Raw genomic sequence first — 7,341 nt, 5'->3', positions numbered from 1 at the left:
TCCTAGCAATGAAGATAACCAATCTCCCCAATACTCGACCCTGAGTATTATCCATCACAAAGGTTTAACCCCCTTCCAAGGTCCTTGAAAGTAAATATTCATGCATTCAAGGAGTAACTCCTCCTAAAAACATGGTCAAACTTCTGTCATTGCACCAACAATGACTTGGAGTTCCTAAACAATTAGGAAAACCCAAACTTGTAGTTTTGAGGTTCAAAATCCAATAATGAAACTAAACCCCAACCTAAACTTCACCTAAGTCTATCTTAACCAATCCATACTTTCTTTAATCATGAAAACTCCCCCTAAATGTATACAAGTGTATTCCAAAGGGTTAGGAATGGTTAATGACCCTTGAAAACCAAAACTTGAAGTTTTGAGGTTCCAAAATTCGAAATTGAAACTAAACCTCATCCTAAACTTCACTTTGATTTATCTTAACCAATCCATACCTGTTTTCATAAAAAAAAAAACTCTCCCTAAATATATACAAATGTATTCCAAGAGATTTGAAATGGTTATTGGAACTTGAAGTGGCTTAAAGTGCTGAAATTAGGCTTTTCAGGCCAAAATCAGACTTCCCAATCGATTGAAGTTGGGACTCAATTGATTGAAATCACTTCAATCGATCCATTGATCGATTCCGCAAGCTACTGCTCGTAGAAATCCCCTCTGAATCGATCGGCTGATCGATCCAGCCTGGGTCAATCGATCGACTGATTGATTCACTGACCTTCTGTTCGTGGGAATGAGCTTTCCAATCGATCGGCTGATCGATCGAAACTCATCCAATCGATCAATCGATCGATTGGATTTCTGATTTCTCTGAAATTCAATTTCAGCAGACTTCAGAAACTCCCCAAAAATTCTATAAACCTCTAAAAATCATGAAAACTCATGTAGACATTATTTAGGGTATATTCTATCAAGGAAAAATAGTTTTCTATGAAAATACTTCCTATTTTCAAAGATTGACACAAATTTGAAATCTTGTAAAAACTTTAGTGTTTTCTTCCAAGTTTGTGTCTAACTATTCAATGATGATTACTATCAGAAGATAGTCTTCACCAAGGTTTTAAAAAGAATTTTAAAAACATTTTAAAACCAATATCCAACCATGTTCTTTGTGCTCAATGCACATGACTTGTACATTAGCTTTCTCAATAATTGGAAAACACATAACTATGTGTTTTGATGAACCTAAAACTCAACAAGATGCACTAAATCAACATCTTGAGTTTGGTTCACCATTCTAACATCTCACTTGTATCTAATGTGTACTAAAACACATACAAGTCACCTTATGATTTTTTGTGAGATGCATATTTATTTTTGTAGGACCGTTGGGCCGGCTAGAAGTGGGGGTTGAATAACCCTGAAAAAAATAAAATCGACCCTTCTCGACTTTTCAAACCAACACTTGAAGAATAATAAAATAAACAGAAAATAAAAAATCAAGGCACCAGATTTGACTTGGTTACAACCGGGGAGGTTATTAATCCAAGGAAGATAATACCACTACTATCTCCTTCAGGCGGAGAAGCCTCTTTTACAGCAGTGTAGGCATAGAAAGAGGGAAGCTAATCTAAACAGTGGAAGCGCACAAGTATTATTACAATTTCTGAATTAATTAAAAAGCTTCTGGACCAAGGCTATATTTATAGCCTTGGTCGGGGCACCTGGAAGGGTTCCGGGCACCCTAGGGGGGATAAAACTTTATCCCCCAACGTTCAGATCGAGATTGACTCGATCTGGTCAAACTTCACGGTCCGGGCGCCCGGAAGGGTTCCGGGCGCCTTGGGCTGGTTCGGGCGCCCCAGACTGTTCCGGGTGCCCCGGACTATTCCGGGCACCCCGGACTATTCCGGGCACCCCGGACCCCCAAATAAATAGCTGTTGACTTTTCTCCATCGGGACCTTTGCTCCGGTTTGGTCCGCCTCGGTCCGGGTCTTCTACTCTGGATCCGCTCACTTGGGTGATTTTTGCCATCTGAAAAAGGGCTCACCCAAACTCAACTTCCGGTCTTCTCGAGGAGGCTTCCCTCCGACTTCTCGTCCCTCGGAACCGCCGCGTGTTTCCTTCTCTTCCATTAGCGTACTCATCCGCAGTCTTCGTCCCTCGGTCGCACCCCGTGTCGACCTTCTCGCTAGCTGCGTATCTTGCTCCCCGAGCAATCTTCCGCTCTAGCTTTCGTCCCTCAGAGCCACCGCACGCTTCCTTCTCGTCCGCCGGTGTACTCTTCCGCAGCACCTCGTCCCTCGGATGCACCGCGTGCCGTCCTTCTCGCTAGCTGCGTCTTCCGCTCGAGTACCTGTGCTCCTAACCTCTTGCACACTTAGACACAAGGTTAGAAACACGCAGGACCTAACTTAACTTGTTGATCACACCAAAACAACCTTGGGGTTCCAACAGTTTTTGTTCTAAACTAAGGGATCATGCATAACTATCTAGGCATTATGAAACTTGTGATCATCCACCTAGGATGTCACTTAGTGTCATCCCACTTGTTGAGATATTTACCATTCATGATAAATGCCTTTTGTCCTTAATTACAAGGAAATTAACATAATGCATGATGTTACATGACATACATCAAAATAAGCAATTTAAAAAAATGCTATAGCTACATGATGTATGTATGACATGACATGGTATTTTTATGTTTTTCATAATAAAGAAGAATGCAACATATGATGTCATGACATATGATAGACAATCAATCATGGCACTTTAGCATAGATAAAATATACCTAGATAGAATATCAAAGTGTCCTTAATCCCTTAGCTAAGCCTTTAAATTCTAATCCTAGATTGCCTATTTCTTGAAGAAATGCCAAAACCCAACTTGACATGTCTTTTATCCTTTCCTATTTGTGCCAATTGGGATTAAGAATTAAATCCTCAAAATTTTATTTGGCACATTTTACTGTTTCTAAGAGTGACAGTTTGGATTAAGATTTACATTTCCCTTGATTCCATAAGAAAATGCCAAATTCCCAATTTGACATTCCTTTTGCCTCTCTCAAGTGTGTCAATTTAACCTAATTTCAAATCCTCAAAACTTGGCACCTTTTTTCTCTTCAAGGCTTAATCACATTTGATTAAAGCATGAGTTTTCTCTTAATTCCTTAAGAAAGTATCAAAATTCTAACTTGATTTTTCTTATACTTTTCTTAAGTGTGCCAATTTAGATTAAGTTCAACTCTTCAAATTTTAGCACATATATTTCTCTTTCAAAGAGTAACCCAATAATCCTTTTCATTTTCAAAGGTTAACAATAACTTTGAAAATGCTCTCAAGTGTCAACTTTACCAAGGTTGAGTTAATTACCTTTCCAATTGGAGTTGACACTCTCTAAACTCATCTACGGTGTACAGAATATGTTCCTAGGAACCCAATACCTATTGGTGCTCCTTGGATGCTCTAGGTACTCACTCGGGATAACTTCCCTAGATACCTTTCTAAGGACCTTTCTAGGCTTCTTAGAAATCTTGGTCACTTCTACTAGGTCACTCCTAGGGATAACTTCCCTAGTAACCTTCTTTGTGACCTTCTTTGGCCTTTTTGGAGGCTTAGTCACCTTTACTAAATCAACTTTAGGGATGACCTCCCTTGTGACCTTCTTTGTGACTTTGTTAGACTTCTTAGAATTCTTAGTCACATTGGTCTTGCCAAAAGAACCTTTAGAGATTCCTTCCCTAGTATCCTTGACTTGACCTTTACACCTAGGGTTGGTCCCATAGCTATATGGAATCCTATGAAAGGAAGTCACATCCTTCTGTTTTTCACATTCTTTTTTTTCATAAGTATTTGCATTGTGTAAAACTTATTTACAAATGTACTTTTAACACAATTATTGGGATACTTTGATTTTTCCAAATGAGCTTACATAACTTGAGCCTCATCCAGTAACCAAAATGAAGTTTGAGAAATCATCATGGAAACCAAGTACTAAACAAACAAGATGAATCATGACTATTTCAATGATATCAACTATCCAAGCTCAAGTATTGTGAAGTGAAAGTAAAATCCTTAAGGTTAAGCCAAGACTAGAACCTATCTCCATGATACTTAGCTTATTTCATGCTACTCAAGATAGAGAAAAGAGGTACACTAGACATACTACTAGCATAATTTACAACATCATGAATCTAGATAATGAACGTGCTAACATTTTCACTTAAAGACAAGAAAGCATATAAGTGGAGTTTGATGTTCTCAAAATGAATGCCACAAGAAATCAAAACAAAATGCAAGACATAAGCAAAAAACAAAAACAAACAAAGCAATTCAAATGCATCTAATGCATCCCTCTAGACTTAAACTTTTCATTATCCCAATGAAAACTAGAAATGATATATGAAGGAGGTTTTATGAAGTTAGAGGAGTTACCAAGTGATGAGCTCCAAATGGTTGGCATTCATGTGCTTAAAGATACTCCTCTATTCAATACTCACATACCTCCACAACTTTAAATTCTACAAAATAATGATAGACAAGAAAAATTAAGTAGAGGGTATGAGATTATTATGAGGAAAGAAATGAAACTAGAAAGGAATTTGAAAGAAACTAAAACTGTAATGAAAACAAGATTGAACTTGGGTTGCCTCCCAAGAAGCGCTTGTTTAAGGTCATTAGCTCGACCACCTCATTAGAGTCATCTAAATCTCGCTCTTGGAGGGGTAAGATATTTTAGAACCCTCCTACCAGAGGTTCTTATTATGGAGAGAGCTTTCATCAAAGGAGCTACAAAGTAAAGTATAACTCTCTCTCCATCTTCGTCTTCTTAAAAGTTTTTTCAGGTGGTCAAAGACGGTTCAGATTGAGCTTCCAATCATTAACCCAAGTGAAATCTGCACATGCAAAAAAAGTATAAATCTCCCACAAACATATTAGATAAGATAGAGTCATAACCATATTAAGATAAGCAGAATAAGAAATAAAAAGCTGAATCACATCCAACAAAGTCAATGATAGGTACCTCTATAAAATTTTCCAAAAGATCACAAGAAATACTAACCTTACTTTGTTGAGAAATACCTGAAATTTCTAAACATGTAGATATGATTTCCTCAGAATCAAATGATGGTTCTAGCTCTGACTCAGGTGTTGATGATATCAATGATGGTGATTCTTGAGACTCTGCTATATCTACATGAGTACCTACACATTGGTCCACAACATGTTCAATCCTTGCAACTCTTACAACATCTAAGGATTGTGTGGACAAAGGAGATGAATCTTGAGATGCTGCTTCCACAACACAACTCCCTACACATTCTTCCAAAACATCATCATCAACACATACATCAAAAAATAAACCAACATCTATATCCTCAATAGGAGAATAAAAAACAAGAGGATCAATAACTTCACTTGCAGTTTTAAGTTGATCTACCACATCACATTCATCATATGAAAATTCAATGTCACTATAATACTATATAAAATTTAGAGATAGATCTGAAAACTTATTTACCACTGCATTATCAATAAAATTCTCATCTGAAGAGTCCTCATCTTTATATACATTCAAAAATTTACACTCAACCATATTAGTGTCACAGGATTTGGCGAAGTCTTTATTTTCATCGACCCCCACTAACCTTTGTGGAAAAGAAACCCTTAGTGAAGGTCCTGAGAAAGATTTAACTTCCTTTATCCCAAATTCCCTTTGAGATTTTGGAGGGGGTCCAACTTGTTTATCTAGTGTTGGTGTGATCAATAATTGAGGAAAAGGTACTTGTGGCCTTTGAAAATTTCCTGGAGAAATGTAATTGAGTTCTTGTGATCTTCTATTATTCTTCTCCTCAATTCTAAACATATCCTTCTTCAGAAGTTCTTCATGATTTTTTCCAATTCTCAACCCAACATCATCACACTTTTCACTAGATCTTGTCTACGAAGGAGGGGGATCTTCTTTAAACCATTTTGAAACAATACTTTCAATCTTTGCCCCCAAATGTTTGAACTCTCCGTTCTGTGACTTGTGATTTTCAAGACTCATAGATGGTTGAGTTACAATTTGTTTGACAGACTCTATAGTATTTATAGCTTGCACTTCTTGAATGTTTGAAGGAGATTTCATCCAACTTATGTTTGACCATTCATGGAGGTTCAATGTCACTTGATCAATTAATGTATTCGCTTCATCGACACTTTTATCCATAAAAGAACCTCCAGCTAATAAATCCAATATACTCTTGTCTGAAAAAGAAATTCCCCCATAGAATATGTGCAGAATCAACCATTTTTTAAAACCATGATGAGGGCACTGTCTTTGACAACTCTTGAATATATCCCATGCTTCAAATAATGATTCTCCATATGCCTGAGCAAAATTTGTTATGTAATTCCTCATATACACTGTTCTGCTTGGAGGGAAAAAATGATTCAGAAATTGTTTCTCCAATTGTTCCCAACTTGTGATGCTTTGAGGACAGAGAGAATATAACCAAGTCCTTGCTTTATCCTTGATACTAAAAGGAAATGTCATCAATCGAACTGCATCTGCTGACACTCCTTCACATTTCACCATATCACAAATCTCTAAAAATGTTTCAAGATGCAGATAAGGACTTTCTGATACTTCTCCTCCAAATTTGTGACCTTATATCATGAAAATTAACTCTGGGTTTAGTTGAAAACTTTCTGCTTCAATTTGAGGTTGCACAATGGGAGATAAAAATCTTGCAGAAAAAGGTGTAGAAAAATTTCTCATGGGCCTGTTTGACATGTTAGTGCTCATGGATGTTCAAGAATCAAAAACAAGAAATAAAATGTAATATGAAAAGCAAGAAAGAAAATGTAGAATTTAAATTGCAAGAAAGAAAGTGCATAATGAAAACAAGAAAGAAAAGACAAAAGGAAAAAAAATATCTAGAATAATTTATATGCTAATCAACTAATGTGTTTATAAGTTCTTGTTATTCTTGAGGCCTTTACGACGTTTGATCTTCACATACACAAGAACAAGATTGCAAGATATGTTTATAAAAGAAAAAGAAAAAGAAGAAAGAAACTAAATCAAAAGAAAAACAGAGAAAAGTTAGACTAGAATGTTAGAAATCAAAAGTGCAGAATTAGAATTGCAACAAAAAGAATCGACAAGAAGTAGAAAGTTATACAAGAAAAAATTATGAAAATAGAATTCTAAAGATTAGTTACAACTATGCTAATGAAAAGAAAATAAAAAGTCATGTTTAGTCTAACTCAATTGATAATCTCTAATGTTATAGCGCAGTCCCCGGCAACGACGCCAAAAACTTGTTGACCTCCGCAAGTGTACGAAAATGTCGTAAGTAATAATAAAAGATATCATATCCATAGGGACTGGAATA

The 7,341-nt window shown here is 36.5% G+C and overlaps 1 non-coding gene across 1 annotated transcript; it reads left to right on the top strand.

Annotated features, from left to right (window-relative positions):
- Positions 1 to 6,258: 6,258 nt before the first annotated feature.
- LOC122003105 lies at positions 6,259 to 6,364 on the top strand. Its single transcript, XR_006117778.1, has one exon. It is a non-coding gene; the product is annotated as a small nucleolar RNA R71 (small nucleolar RNA).
- The last annotated feature ends 977 nt before the right edge of the window (positions 6,365 to 7,341 follow it).

Source organism: Zingiber officinale, chromosome 7A, assembly GCF_018446385.1.
Source record: "Zingiber officinale cultivar Zhangliang chromosome 7A, Zo_v1.1, whole genome shotgun sequence".
Classification (NCBI taxonomy): domain Eukaryota; kingdom Viridiplantae; phylum Streptophyta; class Magnoliopsida; order Zingiberales; family Zingiberaceae; genus Zingiber; species Zingiber officinale.
Note: the sequence above shows the minus strand (reverse complement) of the source record. Positions and strands in the feature narration are given on the sequence as shown.